This window comes from Mycteria americana, chromosome 3 (assembly GCF_035582795.1).
Source record: "Mycteria americana isolate JAX WOST 10 ecotype Jacksonville Zoo and Gardens chromosome 3, USCA_MyAme_1.0, whole genome shotgun sequence".
NCBI classification, from domain to species: domain Eukaryota; kingdom Metazoa; phylum Chordata; class Aves; order Ciconiiformes; family Ciconiidae; genus Mycteria; species Mycteria americana.
The window spans coordinates 35,857,257-35,883,520 of NC_134367.1; the positions used below are offsets into that span (position 1 = coordinate 35,857,257).

Sequence of the window (26,264 nt, forward strand, 5' to 3'; positions counted from 1 at the left end):
TAACAGCCACAAACTACAATGCAAAACCGGATTGGGAAAGAAAGCAGAAAGGAAATAATATGCTTTAAATGCAATAACAAAAGCCGTATCCCACTTCTCTGATCTGTTTAGACTGCACTGTAAAACCAAAAGGGATATGAAGCTTTCAAAGCCATCTATAATGTTTTTCTTTATTTTATTCTGTATTGGAGTTTTATATCTAAATCAAGGATGCAACTTTTTATAACAGTAGTGACAGCAGTAAAAGCTGTATAATCAAATAATAGTTTAAGTGCCCTAATTTTTAAGGCAACAGAAGCTATGTTCCATCTCAAGATGTAAATATAACCCAAAACTTGCCTCTGAACCAAAGAATATTCAGTGGTACCTTCTTTTTTATGATTCACCTTAAAGATGTAGAGTGAGACTGAGCTCCAGATACTGTACATGTAGCTATCTACATGTGTGCTAGAGATGTTCCAGGGCCCTAGAAATTCCCAAGACATTGAGCTTATTCACTGGCATCTGGCTGCCCCACATCTCTCATAGATTTGCATCTGGCAGTCCAACATGGATGTATCAGATATTTTTCACATAGCATCTGAAATGACTCCAGAAGCCTAGGTGAGAGTAACTGGAATTACAAGATTACATTATAGTTGCTGGAGACCTAGCATGCTACTCAGTCACCTAAACTTAGAGAGGTAGTACCATTTGACACTCCATAAAGTATCTTAGTCACCTGCACAGTGTAGGCAGATATGATATTGGGGATATGTAGTACACCAAAACTGGTACCAGCTACCTCAGTTTGGACTGAACCAAGTGCCAAGTCAGTACAGTAAATGTAAGTGGAACAATTCAGTTGATAAACCATTAGGAGCAGAATTCAATTCTGTGTCAAGACATATAAATTTAAGTGTCTACATGAAGGTATATATACTGCCATGGCAAATCTCAGAGTTCCCATTATTGTCACTGGAATCTAGTCAAGGTAGTCAGTGGAGCTTAGGAGGAAATTCAGCTCACCCTAAAGTAGACACTCAGTGACTGGTCCACCTACAGCTCTCTAGGCTACATCATGGCATCATCTCTGTCATTATCTATCACCGATCTTCATTTTCTTTAATGGGAGCTTAGGCACTTATGGCATCAGTGGTACACCTAAGGGTAGACCCTTAGGTTTAGGTGTCTTATTATTGAACTGAATCATTCCCCATGGTCTCAACTTAGTTGCTTAAGTATAGGTATTTGCAATGCCTCTGCATATCTCACACAGGTTCTAGTTGCCAGGCTGGATTGACTCAGTTGTGCTGTAGGTCCTGTGTCATATCTCACAACATCAGATGGACAACTTAAACAGCACAAGGCTTCTGGTTTTAGGTAGCTGAACATTTCTTTTAAGGTGACCTGAATCAGCTGATGCTTGAAACCCCAGTGAGTATGAAATTTGTATCTTCTTAGAAGTCTCTGAACCTCAAAAGGATGAAAGAAATTCCAGAATAATATGTTTCCTGCAGAATTTACAAGTTCATTCAGGACACAGTGATTCACAAAGTTTATTTGATTTCAATAAAATTTTGACTGGAACCAGATCAAATTCAAATAAAATTCCTCTTAATTTTCTGCCAGCAGGCTCCACTTCCAGGGTCCATCATGCACTCCCACAGCACAAGGAGAGAAGCCTTCCCTTTTCACTGAGAGTGTTGATATCATTTGCTTTCATAAAACAATCAAATTGCAACCAAGCTTCAAAATATGGAAACCGTTCAGGAAACACAGTTACCTTTCTCCATGCAGTTCTGCTCAGCACCTTGTAGGAATGTGACCCAATAACAGACAGAGTGTGTTTGAGTTCTGCTATTTCCTGTCCATCTTGGGTTACTGTTATAAAAGAAATTAATGATAGAGAAATCTGCCTGCAAAAATAGGCTGGAAATAGGCATTCTCAAGGGATTTCTAACATCTTTGGCTTCCCTTCAGGCTGGAAATACCACAAAAACAACCTTCCAGTAGTGTTTGTATTTCAGCACATCTGTTTTTATGGTCCAGTGGAACCAGGAAGTTTAGAGCACATAAAAATGAAAAATCACCTCAAGAAAGTTAACCAAAGCATCAGAGGTCCAATTCAAGTTTTAAGAAAGATTCAATTCCATTGTTATTTTAGCCTATGTACTCACCCACCCCTAGCTATTGGGACTGTTGCTTGAAACCTCTGTTAAATAAATACATAATGGCATAGGACAGAACTGAGGGCCTCAAAATAATTTTCAAATGCTATTTTTTGCTAATGTTTGGTAGGTCATCATCACCTTCTATTTATAGATGGCAGAAGTAAATCAGAAATAATGGATGGCACTCCCAAATCAGTGCTAAGATCAGTAGCAGTGAGGGTATTAAAGCACAAAGGTTTCACTTCTATTGCCCTCCTAATCCTTAATTATATTCTTTCTGCTATCAGCCATTATTCACCTTCTCTTCTGTCATATTCTTTTTCCCCTTCATTTTCTACGCACACTTTTCAGTAGGAAAATGCTTACTGAAGATTGTAATGTCACCAAAACTGTGGAAAGGAACAAAAATCCATTAAGGTAATCTTATACTCTTACAAGATGCCTGGGGTAAGAAAATAATTTACAAATAGCTCCAAGCGTTTAATAGAGCTTTCCATCGGTACAGAGATGTAGGAATTTTAACCACATATATGGGTATTTATTGTCTTCTATTTGAGATCACTGTTTCAAAAATTCTGGATTTCCAGATTTTCAATTACTTGCAGGAACCTATATACAGTATAAAGTATAGTCACTTGTGGTAACCCATGTAGGAAAGGGCCTCAGAGAAGTAAACCTGAAAGGAGCAAAGTTTCTCTAGTAAATTTTCAGGATTTGTAATGGTACCTATGTTTTCTCATTAAAGAATTTTGTTGCATTTTTCAGTCATGTGTGTCCACCTTTGGAGAAAGATTTTACAGAGCAGAGGACTCCAAAACCTTTGATAATTTCTCTTTAGGTATACTGTCATGAAGTTCTAAGGCATGATCAACAACCCTTTAAGACATTACAGTGTCTAAACTAGTTCTTCTCCTCCCATAGCCAAGAAGCTGAAAGCTGTACACCAAGCCAACTCTCCTTCTGTTCTCCCTTGGATAAAAGAGAATCCACAAAAATGTTTATACTTTCTTTAAAAAAAATAAGTCTTTTAAAACGCCAGCATTGATTTCTGTCCAGTTTGCTCTAGCTATGCCAGATGCTCTAAGGAAAGTTGTTTCTTCCCTGTGATGACTAAATGTTCCCATTTTGATGACCAGTGTCATCTGCAGTCTGTTAGATGTGCTTATGCCTAATCAGAAAATAATCTAACTAACTGGATACAGTTAACAAGGTAATTTTCTCCGTGGAGGGATCTTTAAATATAAATTTCTGTGTTAGTTTTATGGATATTTTTACTACTTATGTTCAGAATAACTTACTGCATCACTGACACAGGTATTTCTACATGGAAATGCATTCAAACACCTAAGCTTGTGTTTTGCCTGTACATCACATAAAATATGCCTGTCTGGCACCCAGACATGAATCTCTGTCAAGCAGGAAGCTTCACCTATGCTACAATCAGGAAGCAGGAAATTTTCTAGTGCCAGGATAAAATATGCCTCCTTGGCATGCACAACAGATTCCAGTATCTCATCCTAACTACTTCCACCTGACACAGATTTTACAAGGCACTGAAATACCAACTTGATGTATGTGAATCAAAATATGATTCCTTTCACTGCCATGTCAATCCACAGTTGCTGTGCTATGAGGTTGCAGCTGTACTTTTGCAGGCAGGCTCTAACCTACTTCAGGCATTGCAAGTGCTGTTTGTAACTGAAAAGATGTGGCAGGTATTCCAACTTCTGCGGAAGAATTTTTGCTAATGTTTATCCAGTACATATGCATTTTGTTCTGTTTGTGGGATCAGAAAACCCAAAGGCCACAGACATTTCTGAGGTCAGTGGAGGTTGACAGAGGACAAGGAAAGAGCTGGCAGAGGAGGAGGACGTGTGCTATAGTGGAGTTGGGGGTATTCTCCATGCCCTCTCCTGGAGCTCATGGACAAACTGCTCCTCGTTTTAAGAGAGCTGGTGGCAGTGTGTGGCGTTACAGTTCAGGAAGCAGCTCATAAATGCTGGCTGAGGGATAACATTGTCAAACTGCTTAAGTATCTGAGAAGCCACAGCCACCTAAATTCATTAACAGTTCATCGTCAGGTGAGGAAGATTTCAGGCTTATATTCAATGTTGTTTTGAAAAATGGTAAACTTTCTGTTAATAGAAAGACTTTCAAACACAAATGCTTAAATTTTGTACAGCACTAAATGTCTAAGCCTTTATTTGTATCTTGCCCTCTTTCTCAAGCTTCCTCCCTTCCTTTCCTTCCTTATTCTCCCCCTTAATTAGAAAGGTAATGGATGGAAAAAATTACAGCAACAATGTTCATGGAATGATTCTTTTTCCACTGAAGACACAAGGGAACCATAATCATACATTCCCAATTACCAAAGTTTCAGCAAGTATTTGAAGAGATTAATATAGATGATCACTTAATGTTGTTTTCTTCATGAAATATTCTGGGTAAAAATTCACAAAATTTCTACTGTTTCAGGTGGAGAATGATTGCTAGCTCCAGCAATAGAATAATAGAAGAAGGAAGCAGTATTTAATCTCTTACTTTAAAAAGAAAAATACAACCTGTTTACACACACATCTTCCTCAGCTGTATCTCTCTTTCCTGCTAAAAGTCTTGAAAAGGGCAGTTGTAATGCAGTGTGCTAAGGTAATACTGGGGTTCTGCACCAGAGCTGGCCATTTTCTATTTTGGAGATAGGTTTGGAGCCAAAATTGCCATATTTACAACAGTCACTGGTTTCCTGTTGATTAACAGTACTATTTTACCATTCCTATTTTATAACACATGGATTTAGAGATAAACCTGCAGATGCTAAACAAGGTTAAAAAAAACTATTTTGAAGCAACTCCTGTCTTTCTTCATGAATGTTTTGGAGTTCAGTACTCAGAAATGGTTGGGCTGCACGGAAGGTACCCAGTGCAAGGTTCTCTCCTCTCTTTCCACCTGCCCAATGTGTTTGTAAGTACAGAAAGACAGGTTGGATATACCTTCACTGGGTTGTATCTCTACCTCATCTTACCCACTGATGGAAGATAATTCATCTTTGGGCAGAGAACAAGCTCCATTAGGTTTAGTCCTATAGCAGTTCTGCTGAAAGAGAATATACTTAGATGTTCATATTTGGGAATTGAAGTTAGTGCAGGTGAATCTGTACCTACCAACATCCCACTATAGGATTCTGATTATTGGGGTGAAGGGGGCAAGAGTGTAAGGAGCTGTTTTTTTCCAAGAACACACTGCATAGTTTAATCCTGAATGCTTCAATATAACTGTTTTTTAGATTTACTCTATGTGCAAGAGCTAAGAGACCTTCATTTTAAATGGCAGACAGTTCTTTCCAGGCATGCTACAAACTGATTCTGTTCTCACAGAATTTTCTGAAGGAAAGAAGAAAAAGGATTGAAGAATCAGTTTTCATATGATTTGATGCAGTAGGAAGAAAAATTGTATCTAATAGTCCCCACCTCTGTCCCACCCTTCCTTGGAAAGATAAGTGCAGAGCAGGCCTAAGGGAGCAGAAAAGCCGGTGATTTGAATAGACATTACAAACCTGGCATAAAAAAGTCTTGCAATTTGCATGTTGTTACAAGTCAAGTAGCAAGGCAAGTCTCTCTTTTTAGTTTCTTCTCACAAGAACGAAACAGTCAAAAAGCAACTTCCCTCTCACGCACAGTATTTCAGTGTAAATTTGCGACTTTAATTTACAAATTTTGCGCACCACTTCAAAGCCTGTTCATTCAGCCTCCACCCTAGCAGTGGACTTGAAGCCGAAATTGCTTTCTTTTCATATTTTGATGTTTCTACTACTCTTCCTCTTAAGCAAGCCAATTACAAAAACAATACTTCATCTGAAAAAGCTAAAACATTTAAGCTGTTTTTTTAAGGTTAGCTACTGCTTTTCATTTTAAACATTCTATTCCCTGTCTTTTCCTTAACACTGGAAGGAATGGCTAAAGAGAAATTTGTAAATGTGAAAATGTTAAGGAAAGTAAACTGTATTTTTGAGAAGTCAGTGACTCACTCCAGCATGGCCTGCAGAATTGTACTCAAAGTGAAGGTAGATGTAATTCCACTAACACAAAAGAATCAGAAGTTCCCTATAGCATTTCCCATGAACATGGAGAGGAAAAACATGGATTTCTGGTGATATTAATACATGAAATAAAACAAAAGAGTGTAGGTAACATAATGTACAGGTACATGAGAGCAAAGAATAAAATGGACCAGCTCCTTTTGATTCACCCATAATGTAAGTGAGATTGCTTCAAGCACTGTCAGGAAAACATATAAAACTCATGTTAAGGCCTGAATTTCTGTGTTGTATACTGCCTGAGGGGGAAGTGGAGCAAGGATGTAAAGCCTATCCCAAATCTTGACGCAATGAGACAGAATGCTATCCAGCTCTTTCTCTTAGTTTTCTACCTACAGATTAGAGCAACGTCTATGAGGCGGGCAAAAAGCTGAAGATTAGTTGGTGGGTATAACTGTAGCTTTGTGATATCCTTAGCTCAACTTGTCGTGGCATTCAGTGCCAATTTCACATAGGCATAATACTTTTGTGGAACTTGTAATGAGTCTCTGCTCAATGGCATTCATCTTTTATATCAGTAGTAAAAAGTACAGTTTTGTGCAATGAAATATAGGTAACCAAATATCATATTTCCAGATGAAACCAGGTCATTACGCTAGATTACTTTTGCACAGAAGTGTCTGCTTTTCTATTGATTTAGCAATCATCTGAGCCTGGTTTAGTACATCAGGTTTTAGCAAGCGTTTTGGCACCACCTGAATTATCTGTGAATCACAGTTTAGATGGAAGCTAAGTACCTCTGTCCCTGGACCTTGATATTCCTGAGCTTATGGGGATGTAGGATGAAAAGCTGTATTGGGTTTATGTGGCAAGGTTTTGGTAGTGGAGGGCTGCAGGGGTCGCCTCTGTGAGAAGAGACCAGGAGCTGCCCCCATGTCAGAGCAAGCCCATTTCAGCCAGCTCAAAGATGGACCCACCTCTGGCCAAAGCTGAGCTCATCAGCGACACTGGTGGCACCTCTGTGATAACATATTTAAGAAAGGGTAAAAAATGCTGCGCAGGTGCGTGGGACAAAGGAGTGAGAAAATGTGAAAGAAACAGCCCTGTAGACACCCAGGCCAGTGAAGAAGGAGAGGGAAGAGGTGCTCCAGGCATCGGAGCAAAGATTCCCCTGCAGCCCATGGTGAAGACCGTGGTGAAGCAGGTTGTCCCCCTGCAGCCCATGGAGGACAAAGGTGGAGCAGATATCCACACCTCAGCATGTGGAGGACCCCACGCTGCAGTGCGTGGATATGCCCTGAAGGAAGCTGCAGCTTATGGAGAGCCCATGCTGGAGCAGGCTCCTGGCAGGACCTGTGGCCTTCGTGGGCACCTGGCAGCCAGTCAAGATTAACCCACCACAAAAGCCCAGACTGATTGATGGATTGATTGGCTGTTGTATTTTATGACTGCTGGCAATACTTTAATGGAGGTGACTGAGTAGGGTTTTAAGGAAGAGGAGGCTGAAATCTGCCTAGACCAGAATGTAAGTACAATTGTCTGAATGTGTCCCTGAAGCACTTTAGGAGTCTACCAAAATTACCTGGACACCCTAAAACAGATGTGGTCAGGATTTGTTCTTCATAAAATACTAATGCAAAAAACCTGTAAGGTTTCAGAGAAGTTTGAAGTAGACCTTGGGTGGAGCAAGTTCCTCAGCTCCAGGATGAAATTTCTAGATAAATCCAGAGAGATGTATGATAACCATGCTGTTCATCTTTGTTAGCTGGATGAGGAAAAGCAATGGCTTTAACAAATGCATATGTGCCCAGTACATCTTTTAAAAATCTACAGATTTGGAGAAGTATATGACCTGCTTTTATAGACCCTAAAGCAACGTAAAAGTAAAAAGGATTACATTGCTGTAGATGTTGAGATCTAGAAATTATTTGTCTAAGCGTGAAGTGGTTATCTAGGCTGTCTTTCTAGTGAAAATAGAAAATATTTCAGAGGGTTATTCATTTCACCTTAGTATGACATGAATTAATTAAACATTGGCTACAAAGGGACTTTAGAATAATGTGGATGGAAATGACTATCCTTTGGCTATTTCAGAGTAGTGTAATTAAATCCCATCCTAAAAATCTTGAGGTAAGGATTTCTTAAGTTTAACCTAGAATATGAAATTCTTAATTCTAAACCCAAATAAACAGAAATATCTGAAAAATAATCACTTTTCTTCCAAGTTTCTGTGAAGTATTATAGCATTTCTTTCTCTTATAAGGATGATTTTATTGAAATCACTGTATCTTCTGTGCGTCACATTCAGCTCTGGCTCCACTTTGCTAGTAATTAAAAAAAAGAAGATTTATTACCTTTTATAGGGGGTTTTACTGTCTGGTAATTCAATCAAAATTAACAGGATACAGAAAGTAAATTTTCTTATTCTAGTGCAATTCTCTTTGTTTCATAATCTAATGTCAAAGAACATTATTAAATATTTTAGTATACATATTCACCAGTGCCCTTACAAAACAGTTTCTTTTATTATTATTATCAGGGGAAAAAAAAAAAAAAAAAAAAGAAGCAACCTCGCTAGGGGTAAGCAATTCCCAGAATGGTAAGTTTTAAATACATTTATTCTCTGATATGAATACATATTCGGTAGAACAGAAAGCTTATTCGGTAGAAACAGGTGGAATTTTTCTGGATGGGCAAGTCTATACTCAGTTAAAAATGTTTTCCATTTTGATTTACACAAATATATGATACAAAGTGGAAAGAATGACTAGGACATCAATACAATGAGCTTGTTGAACCATAGTAGAAAAACACAGACTTTGTTATCTGAAATACCCATAATACCTTCCAAACTCAGTTAAAGAATAGACTTTTGGGCATGTAAAAAGGCAGCCCCAGACATTCTCCATCAAGGTATTAGAGACCACAAGAATGTGGTCTTGTCTGAGGTCCTGAAGGGCTTGTACGTGTCACCCTTGACACTCAGCATGGATGAAATGACAAAAGACAGGGAGATGATTCTGGTTGTAGAGCTACAATTATGTAAAAGGTACCCAACTGATAACTGGTCTTTTAACCTAGCCCATACAGAAGGATGCTTGAGTTTTCATACTGCTTTTGAAAGATGAGAATTAAGGGAACAAAGTCCAAGGTTCTGTCTGGACAAGGTGAAAGCAAAGCTAGTAGAGAGGGTACTGGAAAAAAATAGAACACTGTTTTGTCCTACTGATAAATTGGTAGTCCAGGTTTAATATACAAATGTCTGTATTTCAGGTATGTTCTTAGTCCTCTGTCTTATTCTTCCTCTCCAACTGGAAAATGGGGTGATATTGTTGCTAAATGTGCTTTTTCCTGTACAGCTAAACAGGCACACTCACATTTTTCTTTCACACCTGGGTCCAGGCTTTCTAAAGCCCTGTGTGGGGCTATGCCTGAAGGCCATTCACAGTGAATAGTCACCAGGCCTGCCCAGCCTTCACACATGTGACTTGAGTTACAGGCTTTGATTTATAAAGCTGTACGAACATTTCTGTGCAAAATGAATGCCACAAGATTCTCTCCTGGCTTCATGTCTTAATTAGTCTTGTTTTGGCAAATCAGGATCTTTCAGACACCAAGACTTCTTGAAAATGCCTCAGCTGACCAAATAGTCTGTGAAGGAATAAAAAATAGTCCTTTTACAACCCTGAGATAAAACTTTTCCATACTCTCAGTAAAGACTAATTTGAGTTTTCTCCTACTCATACCTTTTATAAACAGTGATTATAATTAGATATTCAATCTTTTCTGGTCTTCTTTCTCACACAACATGAAAAGAGAGAACTCTTTTCTATTACTGGCTTCCATATGACACGCAAGGCAAAGTATTCATGTTTTTTATTTCCTGTCATGATAGTCCACCATTTTCCAGTTCCCTTAGTTCTACTTACATCACATACAACATGGTTACATTTTCATTATTTGGTTAACATCTTTGGTTTTCTTCTGCCCTGAAATGCCATAGATTATAAACAAATGATATTACAAGCCGAGCTGTGTGGCTTTGTCTCATTTTCTTTAAATAAATGCTTTTAAGCTTTTATATCATTTAGCTGAATCTTTTATAAGGATTTTGATTAAATCTCCACAGTTAAGTATGCTTCCCAGTGTTTTTTCTGACCCCATGCTCCTTTATTAATGATAACAAGTAACTGCATTTTCATGCAATATTTTCTATTAATAACCCAAAAAGTCCAGATTTTAAAAAAAATTCCCTTAAATAATCATAGACAGGGTAATACAGTTGCTGCACAAAAATACACAAAAGTTGAAAAAGGAAGTGGACAAAACTATCTTTTGCACCGTTCCTTTTCTGCAGACTTAATAGAAGCAGACAGTAAGACTATTAATTTAAGATGTAATAGAGTTCAAGCCTGCCTACAGTTCTGTAGAGGAGCTGTGTTCTTCTCAGAGCAATGAATAATTACAAAAAATGTGTTTGAATTTATGAAAGTATGCAAAAGCTTTTAATGGAGAAAAGCTACCAAGTCTTTGTTTAACATTATGGATAAAACGATCTTTGGCCAACTTCCAGATCCCAGATTATAGTCTACTGAATTTAACTGGTGCATGCTGGATAAAACTCATTAGCTCAACATAAATGTTTCAACTTATTCCTTGCTGAAGTATAAGTATGTCCTTTCCCCCTTGATGTGCTTTTAGGGTCTGTGTCCTGGAGATCCCCTTTTAATTGAGCTATATTTTGACTAAAATAATCTCAAGCCCTTAACAGGTTACTGAGCGAAAACTTAAGTGGCTCTCAAATTTTTCTGAGTATAGTAGCTTTAAACATTTGTAACAGGCGTTGGATTAAATGGTGCTGTCAAATTAATTATAGAAACCAATACCAAGCCGTCTCCATCTTTGCTATTTATGTTCCACATTCCTCCTTTTCTCTTTCATGTCTTATAAAAGCTCTCATTAAATATCTTTTTCTAAGACAACACAGGACATGAGATGTCAATTTTAGTTAAATTAGACTTCAGAGACTTCATGCTCTCTTTTTATATTTATAGGTTCATAAATCTCAACACAGCATGATACTGTATTCAACATTAAACTAATTTACATTATAGAGAAACTTCTATTTTGAAGTGCATTTTCAGTACAGTAAGTGGAATCTTAGTTCTCACACTTTACAAGCTTCTTTTATCTATATTAAAATTAATTACCACTCATAAAGTCCAGAATTTTGTGTTAGGTTATGTGATAAAAGGTTCACGTCCACTCAGACACAAAGGCACAGAGGTGCAACGGTGGGCAGGGGATCACCAATAACCCCATCAAAGACATAAGCCCCCAGCCCAGTCCTTCTCAAGGATGTCCCGGGAATCCATGGTCTAGGGTGACATCCATCATGATGAGTCAAGTCAAGAGGCTCTCTGGGTCATCTCAGTGCCTACTGCCCCATATACCCACATATGGGACTCATTATGGGTCCAGAAGAGAATCTTGGGATTGTACAAGGCTTATTATGGGACGTCGGGGGAAGAACCAAGGGTGGGGAAAGGGAGGGATCAAGGTGGTTTGTGGAGGAACAAGCATGGGAAAATAGATGAGGGGCTAAAAGGGGATGGTCACATATAAACGGGCTGGTCAGGACACTTGTCTGGCCATGTGCTTGTACAGACATGTGCCTGATCAGTGCAGCCTGTCCTGTCTTCTTATTAAACTCCATTTCTGTTTTCCTGGGTAGAGGGACTCTCTATTCTGCATGCATGCATGAGATTTGGGAGACAGATGCTGAAGCAGCCATAAGTCTCTGATGGATACTGGAGAGACCAGAGGACCTGAGAGCTGGCTACTGGAGGGACCAAGAGGTCCAAGTCAATGACTGAGGAGATTGTGTGTCTGGGTGGGTTGGCTGAGAGACCCACCCATTTGTTTGAGTATGTCTGTGTGTGAGGCAGCTGGGGATGGGAGGATTCAAGGGCCAGGCCCTGGGTAAACTGAGTCTAAGGCCAGTTACAGGAGAGATCCGCGGTGTGTTGGTGTGTGTGGGGTGTGTTAGTGTGTAAGGCAGTCTGTACTGGCAGCTGGAGCAGGGCTGTGGCCCCCAGCTATGGAGAGACCCATAGTGCACGCGTGTGGGTGCTGGTGTGCATGTGGGCATTTGAGGTAACTGGAAGGCCCGGAGGTCCAGGGCCAGGAACTGGGCAGATGACTAAGCCATTTACTGGGGCCATCCATGCTGTATGTATATATGTTGTGGTTTAGCTTCAGTCGGCAACTAAGCACCACACAGCCGCTCGCTCACTGTTCCCCCCCAGTGGGATGGGGGAGACAATCCGAAGATGAAAAGGAAAACAACGAGAGAGAGAGAGAGAGAGAGAGAGAGAGGAACAAAACCCAGGGAAAAAAACCCAAGTGATTCAACCGCTCACCACTCGCCAAACAATGCCCATCCAGTCCCTAAGCAGCAATCGCTATCCCCCGGCCAACTCCCCCCAGTTTCTATACTGAGCATGATGTCATATGGTATGGAATAGCCCTTTGGCGAGTCTGGATCAACCTTCTTGGCTGTGCCCCCTCCCAGCTTCTTGTGCACCTGGCAGAGCATGGGAAGCTGAAAAGGCCTTGACCAGCGTAAACATTACTTAGCAACAACTAAAACATCAGTGTGTAATCAACATTATTCTCATACTAAACCCAAAACACAGCACTATACCAGCTACTAGGAAGAAAATTAACTCTATCCCAGCCAAAACCAGGGCAATATACAAGTACAGATGTATATTTGCCACTAACTGGAAGGTGCCACAAAGGTGACAGGATTAGGCCACATGTGCAATCTATGTTCATGCCAGTGTTTCTGTATGTTAATTTGTGCACCCAGATATGTGTGTATATATGTGCTGTATACATGTGTGTATGTGTGCGTACCTATTGGGAATACATGCTTAGGTCCACCCTCACTATGGGAGGGACCTGGGGACATGGAGCTGTGGCAGCCTCACTTGATGGGCTGCCGGATTTGGCAGCTCCCATTGCATTCTGAAATATCACAAATGCGATAAGCATGTCATTTGGAGAGTCTTAAAAATAAGATAATACCTTAAAAATAAAGTATCTTTCGTTGATAGAGATAATACTCGGCTTTGTTATCAAGTAAAGACAATTTTCTAGTTGGGTGTTTCAGTCTTAGTTATTTTAGTTTCAAATAATTCTTTAGCTGGATGTAATTCACAAATGGAAAAGGTAAGGAAGGAATGTGAGATTTTTCCATCACTTGAAATCTCTAAATTAAGATTAGGTGTTTTCTTGAAATATATGCTCCAATTGAGCTACAAATCGTTAGTAAGAACAGATTGTGAAGTTACATAGTTTACATTATGCACCAGATTTGGTTGCATATATCCATTCCTCACTTCTAGTTGTGATAGCTGTAAAATGTTTACTGTATAATCCTACTTCTGCAACTGAAAATCTACATGTAGGTTTTGTGAAAAGATAAATTTTTGCACGTTAATCATTATTTTTTCCCAATGTGTTTAACTATTCATATATTTTACATAAGAGAGATATTATAAATTTTCACTGGCAGCCTTATAGAATATATTACCAAATGTCACTTTAAAATTAATTACAGGCTTTACTGCTCACAAGATTAATACATCACATTTATACATGCTGCCGTGCTGTCAAATTTAACTTTGTCAAATTTAACTTTGTCATAACTTTGTCAAATTTTTCAATATGTTCTCATGTTTTAAGTGGGCTGGACTTGTATGGTCTGCATTTCCAGGCACCATGAAATGGCAGCTTTATAAACAAAGATATTAAATGGAGAAAGGGACATGCATTGTTTTTTTCTGTAAGTGAGAAAAGTTCTGCATGTCCATATATAATGTCAGAAGTTGTGATTGACATTAGACAGAGCTAACTACATGTTACTGCAAATCCACATTTTCAAGGCCTGAGAAACAAAGGGATAATTTTTAATGCTTGAGGTTTGTGTGGTAATCATTAAATTATCTGGTATTTATGTGGCAAGTTGAAACCCATATGATATGAGCAATAATAAGCAACTACTCATATGTTTTCAAACACAACTCATTTTTCACACTGAAATGCCTAAATACATGCTAGATATGAAAACAGGTATCAATAAATATGAAACAGGCATCTTCCCTTGCAATAAGTGCTTCTCTGACAACTCTACCTTCCTGTTACATTACCTGTCACTTTTGGAAAATGCTGGGTTTGTAGCTATAGTAGAAATGGGAATAAATGCACAGGTTACACAAAATTAACAGATGGAAATATTACTTCTCTAGGGTGCCGTTATGCTTTCTGCCACTATTATATTACTTTGAAATTTTCTGCTATTGTCAAAATATTCTGTTGCATTTTCTGAACTGAAATTTGGCACAAGCCACCCAGCTTTCTGCTTCCATTGCAACCCTTTTGGATTTCACTCACCATCTGTAAGGACCACCAAAACATCAAGACCGGATGTGACTATCATCACCAGGGACATGTCCATGTGACAACACATCTTCTCTGTCTGCTCAAAAATTTGAGTTTGCATAATGCAGATATTCAAATTAACTTTCTTCAGCTATGGATTTAGTTACAATAAATGAATGATCACCTAACAAGCATTTTAGCTTGACTCTTCATGGGTTTAAATACTATGAGTTCCTTCTTCAGAAATGGTTTCTCCACACTCCATATCCTTTCTGCCTGAGACTCGTGAGATAGCTGGTCCTAATCACCTGCCAAGAGCTCACAGTTAAATCCCTTCCCCTGTAAGTTTACGGAATTGTTTTATTGGAATTCATTTCAATAAATTTAAAGAAATAACACCATCCTAGCTTCGGAGTTGGTCAGATTACATGTGTAAAAACACATATTATGATATGCTAATCTTATGTGCTAGTCTTCTAAACTGCTAATCATTTCCTTGTAAGAACAGCTGAAAATGACAGGCAATTTTAGCCAGTGGAATATGCACTCAGAATCAAGAACTAGTTTTTCAAAATGCTATAAATACTCAATCCTATACACTAAAAGACTATTTGGATAATATTTCTATATTAACTTAGCAGCACAGGGTAATCCATCTGAAAGTAATCCCCTCAAGTCATATAAGAGACCATAGAGATTTCATCCAGGCTTGCAACTAAAGGAACTGAGGCCTTCCCATATAGCCCTCCTTAGGGATGCACTGTCTTCTCATCTTCCCACGTTCTTTCTGGACTTGATGCAGAAGCAGAAAATGAAAATAATACAACTTCTGGACCCTAGAGTATGTTTGGGAGATTCATTCTTCAAAGAATGTGTTTATTCTATACTTACACCCTCTTTTACTGATCCCACTCCTTCAAATCCAACCACTTGTTCAAAGGGTGGTACACACTCAAGATGCTTTAGTGGGAACCTTAGGTTTTAGGTTTAACTTCTGCCTGCTGAGATTCTGTAACCAGAAAACATGATATATAGGATATGTCAGATGAGGGACAAATCTGAATTTTATGTTGGAACCAGTTTATTGTTCTTTTCTTATTGGAGCAGATTTGTTCTCCTATTGCCAGTGACCTTACCATCATGTCATTCAGAGCTCCATTTCTGTCAATGTTGGGGATGCTCATGTTAGTGGTTACCATACTGCAAATCTTGTATTTGTCACTGATATTTGCAGATTCATTCCATGGCCTATGGAACTTGTGAACAGCAATAAAGGAATAAACATAATTCATCTCTTAGTAGTCACACAACACCATAAGAAATTTTCCCAACTCTGGTGAATTTAGCAGGGCCACAAAGTACATCATCTAATCATGAAAAGTAGCAGGTAATAAGCCAAAAAGTTACAGTTATTTCAGTTGGCATAAATGAAAACAGAAGGAGAATCACTGGGAGCATAAAAGGATATTTTTTGTTTGTTTCCCTTTTATTTTTTTTGTTTAATCTTCAACACCAAGCACAAAAAACACAGCAGGAAATATGTGGGAGAAAACAAAGGCATCTGCTAAAATCCAGCAGGGGTTTATTTAATTTCTACATCTTCTTTATTAAGTGTGGAATTATTAAAACCATCTTCCCATGCATCTCCTGACTATTTTGGAGGGAAACATTTTGAGACTCATGAAACTGCCATTTTAATTAGTCAGATTGTAGGTTTCTCTGATTATTCTAGACGTATTTGCTAAAATGCTAATTTAGCAATATGCTGTCTCCAGTACTTTTCTGCAGGGCAATGTTTGCTCAGATGTTGTGTACAAGGAATGCAATGCATTTCATCAGTCCTCAAAGAAAAAAAATCAAAATATTATCAAGTTACCAGGGAAAATCAAATAGAAGTATTGCACCCCTTTTCCTTTATTTGAGTTGAATGCTTTTGAAGTGGGACACATTTCCTTATAGAGATTTCATAAAGCCTTGCAAGTTAAATGCAAAGATTTTGTACCAGATGAGACCAGCATCACTCACATTAGCATAAAACTGAATGAAGTGTATGCAAATAGACGTCTTTGCAGTAGTGTGCCAGAAAGGTTAGCCTCTATGTTTTGTTCAACTTACCTGCTGATCTACCACACTTCCTATTACTATAGGATCTTATACGTACTTCATTCAAACCTCTATAATTTCTTTCAAAAGAAATATGACAGACAACATCTTAAACTCTTGAAATAGTGCCTTTCGAAAAGCCCAAGAAACCTACACAAGATTTTTTTTTTTTATTTCACTGTATAGGGTTATTTTCCTGCACAGATATACGATATATATCCAATTGTAGTGTTTCAGAATAATATTCAGGGTTATTTATCTAAACGTTTCCTTCTTTGCATACTCTCACATGCACATTTTGTGGTCTCCTTTAGGGACAATTTCTTATTGGAACATTTCTTATTCTTCAGGGACTGTTACCAGAGAAGTAGTGAATTACAAAATCATAGAAGTGTTGGCCAGAATGGACTTTTGGACATCATCTTGTCTAACCTCTAGGACTATCACCTGCATGAGGTGGGGTCAGCAGTAGCTTTGACTAGCTGAGTACTCCAAGATGGGGGCTTCACCACCCCTCTGGGTAATCTGTTCTAGTGAGGCACTGCGCTCCGAGTTAAAAAGTTTTTCCTAATGTCTGACCTGAAATTCCCAAGATGTAAATTGCAGCTGTTGTCCCATTGTCCCATCTACCTGGGCTAAGAAGGGTTTGGCATGTGTATTGCACTTGTCATGGCCCCGAGGACACTGCCAGCCCTGCCTGGATCCCTGGGGCAACACCCACCTTGCCCACAGCCCAGGACCCTATGTCAGTGCCCCGAGGCCCTCAACCCCTGCCCCAACCACACCACAGCAGGACCAGTCTCCAGCTCCCCACAGCCCTGCCCTGCCTGGCCATGGGCCCCGTGAGCCCCAGGGAGGTTCCTGATGCCCAGGTTTGGGGCTGCTGACAAGCTGTTGATATTGGCTACATTTCCTGAACTCATGCTATGCTCATAGAACTGTATTTTCTGTATTTATGACCTGAATTTGCTAGTAATGTAAAGCAGTTGCCTCTCACCCCAACTTCTTGTCTGTAATGACTTAACTGAGGAAAGTAGAAAAGTGCTTGGACTCACAGGGCTCAGGGAACACGGGAAAAATACAATTGTGTTTGGTATAAATTCAGAATTATCTGAGCTCTATTCCTCATGTACATTTGCTTTTCTAAGTGTCCTTGAGTGGACAGAAAAATAACTGTAGCAGGTACGTATAAGTAAAGTGATGACAAGAAACCTGTAAGAAGCTGTGTGACAGATATTCAATGACAAAATAGTCATATCATTTGCTCCTTTTAACTTTGCTTCATAACATAAGCAAAAGGGATCATTCTGTTATACTGAAAACGCATCAAATTACGAATCATAATTGTGCTTTTATCTTTTACACAGCACTAATTTTATCTATAGAATTGCGTGCTGCTGGAAATCTCTGTAGCCAAGCGGTTAATGGGAATCAATAAACATCAGACTTTGATAAGGATAATGAAAGCAAAGATGTTTGTGATATACAGATTTCCTTTTCAGGTCCATAAACCAACCACTAACTGACAGGATTTGAGAGAAATATTTCTCTTTTTGAATTTCTCTTAGAGTTCACTTAGAACTGCAAACTAAATGAATTTATGGTATAGACCACTATAGAAATACCTTTCTGGAGGAAAGTTTTAAGGAAACATTAGGGCAGACCGCTCCTTTCTAGACATCAAATATAAAAGAAAAAGCAAATTGATTTGAGTTACCTATGTAGAAGCAATGTTTGGCAAACTCCTGCAGACCTGCCTCTGAGCAAATTCAAATACCAGAACCAATGAGACTGAAACAAGCTCAAATAAAATTATCCTGTAATACATTAGAAAACAGTAAGGAAGGATTGTGAAATATGCAGTATAGTCTGTAAAATGAGATCAGTTTCTGTTCAAATATATTAAGATATACAGCTCTTTATAGCGGAAAATGTTGGCGTGTGGTTGTGCTGCATCAATCTGTTCAAATATTGCTTATAATAAAGGAATATATATAGGAAAAAGAAAGTGTTTTCTTTTTTTTTGCAAATTTCTATGTTTTCAAGGTCTCATCTCCAGTAATCTCAGACTCTCCCCAGCCCATGGATATATTGCCCAGACCAGTAGCACCTTGTATTTTGAGACAGGGTATTGGCTTCTACCCCAGTAAGCTGAGGCATGTCCAGTGGTGTAAAATTTAATATGGGAGGCAGGCTGCAGGTATCATTCCTCTTTTCAGCTTTGCTCTACCCCATCAACAGCAAAACACCTTTCATCTTCTGCATGGACGATAAATTAGTTTAGCTAACGCAAAACAACAGGTCAGTTTCTCTTAGGTGGTTTAAAATGCAAAACCAGTTTATCTTTTGTTCTGACACAAAATAAGCCAATTTTCTGGCATAATGTGTGTTTCTTGTCACTTACAAAAGTGAGCATTATAGTGAATAGGGCTTTGATAGACCAGATCCATTAGCTGCGGTATCATTTTATTGACTGCTGAGCGAACACAAAACCAACCCAAGGATCTTGTAGTGTATGGTAGTGCAATTAAGTAGAAACAGCAGGAGGGCAAAGCTTTCTCACACTGGTAGTGAATAAGCGGAGCCGAGAGCCATGACAGGGAATGTAAACAGCCCTAGGAGAACAAGATGGAGCTGAGTGGGTGTGAAGGGTACTGGAACACAATTTTTGCTGAATTTTAAAGACTTCAAATATAAGAAGTAAAGCTGCAATAGTACAAATTGAAGAAAATGAGAGTCATAGCTGGAAAAATCCCCAACAGTTACATCTTGGATAAAACATTTAAAATAAGAATTTCCAAAAAGGTAGAATACAGTGTAGAAGAGAAATTTGTACTGTCCCTTGAAAGGTGGAAAAAGTGGTCCAATACATTTTTCCATCTTGCATGTGCATTTGTGCATACGTATTTAGATTTAGAATTATCTTCAATACTTTATTTCTACATCTGCTTATAACCCAGATTCTCAGCTTTCATTTCAAGACATTTTTTAATTTTCAAATGGAACACACAGGGTTTACATTAATCTAACAGGATGGCCAAAATGTTCCCCCCGAAGACAATATATGAGGTGTTTGGAAATGCTTTCTTTATGATATTCTGCTTTACTGTGTACATGGAGTCTGGCAGTTACTTTCCCCTTTTATTTTATATTTTAACCTGTCCAGCTGGAAATGTTGCCTACTATTCCACCAAGAAAGTAAAAGTTGCTATAAGAAAAATGTTATGTAAAAAGGATTTTGACCACTGCATCTACATACTTGCTACACTTAAGACTAACAGTGGCTTTCAGAGATAAAAATGTGAGGATGCATTAGCAGGAAGAAAGGGCCACATAGGCATCACTGGTAATCTAAGGATGAGAAGAAGACAGCAACTGAGAGAAGAAGGTGATGAGGAAGAAAGAAATCTGTAATCCTGACTGTGCCTCCAAAGGTTGTGAAACCTAATATATGTAATACTTTAGGTGCAGAGAGTTTAAGTGAGGATAGCGCTGTGGGGAAGCTGCAGTGTTCCTACTTGTATGCCTCTGCATAACCATATAATACCAATGTTTGATTTTCTGTTGTGCACAGAAAGGTAATCCAAGTGCTCTTCCAACTTTCCAATATTCCCTCCCCACTCAGCACATCCTTGCTGAAGGTACTTGCTGTGTGCACTTTTCTTTACCGGAGTTGCAGAGCACAGGATTTTTTGAAATGGCCAGGTAGACATTCTGGCAAGATTTGTTGCAGTTAGGCTTAGATGTCTACAGTTTAGATGACTACATTCACACTAGTTTTATAGACTCTTATTCTACATAATGGAGAAAAATAAGTGCATCTCCTAAGTGATACACCTGACTGTAAACTAGACTTCTACAACAGATTGAGTGATTTATGATATAGAATTGACTGTATTTTTCTGTTAGTTGTAAAGACAGTCAGATATAGAAATAACGGAAAGATCTTTAAACTGCAGTAAGATAAATCCTATTCTCAGTATCTTGAAAAACATCAAATATGGACTTTGTAAAATATATCTATTTTCCCTCACTATGACTTGCCCTTTTTTTTTTATGCTATTCATGAAGGGTTTTGACCAAGATGAATGATTTCAAGGATTTTTATCTCTAGACTGCTGTTATGTTTGTTTCTGTGCAATAACAAATGATCTTTTATTTGCCATTGCATTTTTGCAATGTGTGAAAGATATTCCATCCACAGTCTGGACACTGTGTCATTGACACAAGTACTGCTAAAGTTACGGCATGGACAACTTGCTTCCTCTGTTTTGTTTCATACTCTTATACCTTAATGTCAGTTTTAACTTTTATGGACATTTCTAAGTTTATTAAAATAAAGTGGCCACATTTCTCTCCTCTTCCTTGTTCTATATTACAGCTGAAAAGAATACCACCAATCTGCTCTCCCAGCAGGTGTTTCTCAGTTGCACTGTACTTTTCTGCTCTGCACTTACTCTCCCTTCCCCCAGGCACATTACCTTTCCAATAAATGCTAATCTGAGGTGGCCAAGCCTTTGCCTCCCTTTTAAAGCTACGTATGGCTGTTTTGCTGTTGCATTCAACCTCCCGATCGCACCTTTTTGTTTTATCATCTACCTAGTGCAACTTTCCTCTGCTCTTCAGATGTCATATATGCCCTGGCTAATAGTTTTCCCAAAGCCAAATTGCCTGTCATTGGTCATTTTTCTTGCAGCTATTTTGAGTTTAATCATATAGAGAAGCATTCCCCCAGCTTGCCAACCCCATCAATGAATGCAGTGTTCTCTTATGCACTGTATAGAGGTAACATATTCCTCAGAAGTTTCATCTAAGGTAGTCTTTCTATGGAGTTATTTTCTCCACATCCTGACATCAAAAGTCTCAAACAACCTGTCTAGAATTTGTTTTTTCTATGGGCTTCCTCAAATATTTTTTCTCTGGGACTTGACTTTGCATCTGCTTCAGGTCCTGTGAGGAGGAATTTGGTTAACTTTATTCACCAGTCTCATTCTCTGCAGTGTTTCCAGTATTTAATTCCATAGGCTGATTGCTGCTGGTGTCAGTCTGAATATAAGACATGCCACCATTGCCTGTCTCGTACTAGACTGACTGCAGGAATGGGGACCCACAGAGGAAAAAGTAAAGTAAACAGGATCTGATTAAGATTCTTTTAAAGCATGTGCTAATCTCAGAAGTTCAGCTAAGCAAGAAACTATCTTAGATTCAACTTCCTCACCTATCTTAAAGGCATAGATCATTACTTACCTCACCATTCATGACACTAGACAAACAGTACGTAGGTGACAGATTGGACACATTTATTAGATAATTATAATCTAAATATTTATTCTTAGGTCTTACTTATTTTCCAGTCCTGGTGAAAATTTCATGCCTTTTCATCTGCTTATGTGATGCAGTCAGGGAAAGGAAATATTTTAAATTTAATTTTTGTAATGAATACAAGTATAATAACCTGCTTTTCTTGCTAAAAATACTATGAACAATGTGACTAATCACATTTAAATAAATCTCCTATTTTAAATTTCTTGACTTTCTAGTATTTTATTTTCCAATTCTTTATTCTAGCTATGACTCTTGCATAGACTGGAGATACTCTGGAGGTTAATTAGATCCACCACTTCCAACCATTCCCTCTCAAAATACACGTTCCATGCATATTGTTTAATTTACAGGAAATGTAAAGCTGCATAAACTGTACCGACTTTCAGGTTCTAGAAAGATATTTAGAATACTGAAGTTTTATATGGTTAGAGATTTTGTGTGATTAACAGATCATAAGTATCTGATTTCATGATCTTTCAAGAATATTTTATTGAAAATATGAAAATAAAGTGTCTGTACATTACAATGGGTTAATACAAAAATATTTTTTTGCTTTTTGATGTCTTGTCTATTTGAATTTTATTTGCACATGCTGCCATTTAAATGAAACTTACCCTGAAAATTATGATAGCTCTGTGAGGAAAAAATAGTTTTACATTTAGTTAACAAGCCTGTAACTCAGACTCTAGTGCCATGTAATTGCTGTCAGTTCAGTATTAACTGCAGCCAAATGTTTGACTATATATACACATTTCCACCCGATCACTTCTTACTAATAAAGCACCCCGTTATCACCTTTCAGAGGTCTCTTGAACAACACTTTTGTATACGCTTCAAGTAGACTCTACCATCTGAATCCAATTCTGGACCATGAACTTTGGCGAGCTGGTGAAATTAAAGATTAGGTTTCTTTCTCCCCAGGTGTAATATAATTCACCCTGCTTTGAACTATTTTCTTTTCGGATTACTAAAATTACGTGTTTACTCTCGCCAAAACTTTACTGGAAAAGGGAAAATAAAAAGGGACATGATATTTGTGCAGATTATAACAAACGTGAAGCTGACATTTGCAGATACTAGCAAACTAACAAGGAGGGATGCACTTTTTTGCCAGTTTAGATAAACTCCAAGATTTTCACTGGGGAAAATATACAGGGAATTCTAGCACCTCTAGTAGGTCTGAGACGGCATGAGTGCACTGGCAGTATTACAAATCACACGTACCAGCTCACTTCAGTGAATATTCTCTCAGTTAAGGATACTCCTCACCTCCATTTGGCCCTGGTCAAGCAATCTGTATTGTTCTAGTCTCCAGTTTCCATCTGACAAGCTCTCCCTCATGAATAATTATTCCTTGTAGGATTATATGACTCACTGCTGAATTCAGTCTCCCCTTTATTTTACCTTTAGATCAGTGCCTCCTAGATAAGTGCTGTCTGCCCTTACTCTCCTCCACTCTCACCTTTCCATACTTTGTCTTTTGCTCCTGATCTAGACTTACCATCCTGTTACCGTTATGTGGCTTTGCTAGGAACATAAATAGGGTGGTTTATCTTCTTAGAGTCTGATAGAATATCCCATCATTCTGCCATGGAGTTCAGGTGGAAAAGGGTACACAAACGAGATTTTGGGGAAATTATGCAAACAAGAGACTTCTGTTGAAGACCTGTGATCCCTGTCCTCTGAATTAGTGTGTGTGTGGTCTGGTGCTGGTCAAGCAACCGTGACACCAGTTGTAAATGGAAGTTCAAGCAATACTCAGCTTCAGTAAAGGTGTTAATTTCTGCAAGAATAACATCAAATCAGGATGTTACTTGCAGGATGGCTGGCAAGTAATGCTGAACTGAAAAAAATAGAACTGAACACTGCAGAAATTTGAAACTTGGTTACTTTTAATTCAGTGATAACGTGGTTTGTCTAGCCTAGGAAGAGGGGGAACACAAACTGCCATTAAATTTTCCCTTAAGAACATTTTTCAAGTTAATTCGCAACATTTGGGGGTTGCAATCAGTAAAACCTAGGAATTCATGTGTCCTTTCCAGAAACTTTCTTTTTTCGGTCAGGCCAGACAAAATTTCCTTGAAACTGAAAACTGAATTATACTTCTTCACACCATTTTTTTCAAGTTTTGAAAGTCTGTGTTAGATTTATTTTGAAGGAAAACTGAAGTCATCTTCACTTTTACTCAGTTTTTCCATCTGATGAATCAAGACTAGTTCAGGTTACAAACTGAACAAGCTTTGTGGTTTGATTAATTCATGTTTCCTTGATCACTCTAAAAACCCACCACACTATTCATAAGATTCAAGCAATGAGAATTACATGCCAGAATGAACTGTATGGATATTATTTGTCAGATTACATTGACAAATCAACCTGCATTGTACCTTATCTACTTAGGGGTATCAAGGGCTCACATTCACATCCATTAGCACAAATTAAAACCATAATTTGCCAGTTATTTGTCAAAATAGTTGTGTATGGGTTTTTTTAATTGGCTGCATTTGTCTGTCTAGTTTGAATACAGCCATAAGTCAAAGACACTTTTTACTGCCTTATAGGAAAACTGTACATGACTTAATGCAGGCAGAATACTTTTAGTGATATTCAGAAAAGAAATCATCTGCACCACTGAACAAGAGCCAGCAGCATGTAGGGTACATGGCATTTCAACAGAGAATTACCAACTGCTCCCACTTATGCACTAGCGTTGCCAGCTTCTCACACAGGCTATCCTAAAACAAATGCCTGGATTCTTCTTCCAGATGCCTCCCTGGTACACACAACCCGATCCAAGCACGTGTGAAAAGTGACACATGTTGAATCTCATTCACAAAAGGCCCTCCACACTTGTACTGGAACACCTCACTGAACATGGTTTTTCATTTCTAATGCTCATTCTGCTCTCCCGGGAATCCTGCTGTTATATTTCAGGCCTGGTTTATATCACTATAGTCATAATCAAAATTATTGCTTCAGTCTGAGAGTTTAAAGCATTTGTTAAACATAGCTAATGGTGCATGACTGCATGAAAGCTGGATTCTTCATATCATATTTCAGGTGGAGAATCTGAAAACTTATTTCAGTAACAGTCCCAACGCCAACACACACATCATAAAATCTTTCTGCTTACTGCTAACAGCAGTGGGTTTAGAGAGTGATCCTTCTCCCACTGAATTCATGAATAAAAGTATTTTTGGCTTTAGTGATCCATGGTGATCCAAGTTCCTAAATAACAAATGCACTTCTTTTTGGACTTAAATAGAGGAGAGAGAGTGAGAGAGTGAGAGAGCAAGAGAGAGAGAGAGAGAGCCAGAGAGATTACTGCTTTTTCTATTTGTGGGCCAGCAAGGCAAAAGGCTAGCACAAAGGGCATGACATGAAAATTAAGAGGAGAGGGTTTAGTTCCTGGCTCGGACTGATACTTCTTTAAATCTTGGGAAACTTTGAGTCTCAAGTCCTTTTCTGAATTCCCATCTCCTAGTGTGGTCCTGGAAGGATAAATTCCCCTGAGGCTGGACAAGACTGTGTGGGAACCAGTAAGGAAAAGCTCCATCCTTATAAAGATGATCACACTTGAAACCAATTACTTCTAAACAATTGATCCCTGGTTAACAACCACAAAGGCAAACAATGAGGCAAAGATATTTCTTCCCCAAATCCATCATAAAAGTAAGTGGCAAGTACCTCTCAATGCATAAATAACTATTTGCATGTTTAGAAATCTTTATGAGCGCATACAAAGGATCACAGTCAGTCAAGGAGCTTACAGTAGAGAACAGTGGTACTGAGTGGAGCAAATGATCGGTCCAAGGACTTGCCTAAACCCTCATTTCTTACAAAGGAATTAAACTGATGTTATTCTATTGTGCCTAAAATGTAGTCATCTTGTTTTTACTGGTTGCTCAGTATTCCTGTTTAGTGGATGGACACAGTCACCTTCAAATGGCAATGTACCCTGTCTTGAGACAGGCGTCAAGAACCTGCAGACTGAGCTATCTGGTGGGCACGCCTGTCTCTCCATTCACAACAGGCAGAGCTTGGGCAACCAGCTAAGAGTGCATGCTCTAGCTTTTGGATGGTTTGTGTTTAATGAGATGAACCTCAACCCTGATCACCATTTTGCAAGCTTCCAAAAGCAGAAAATCTTACTGAGCTATTTATTTATAGTCTAATTTGAACCCTTCCCTACCAATATGTTCTTG

The 26,264-nt window shown here is 38.5% G+C and overlaps 1 long non-coding RNA gene across 2 annotated transcripts in view; it reads left to right on the forward strand.

Moving 5' to 3' along the window:
* LOC142407668 (uncharacterized) overlaps positions 1-26,264 on the forward strand; it is a 500,339-nt gene that overhangs the window by 347,389 nt on the left and 126,686 nt on the right. The gene's annotated exons all lie outside the window — the stretch shown is intronic.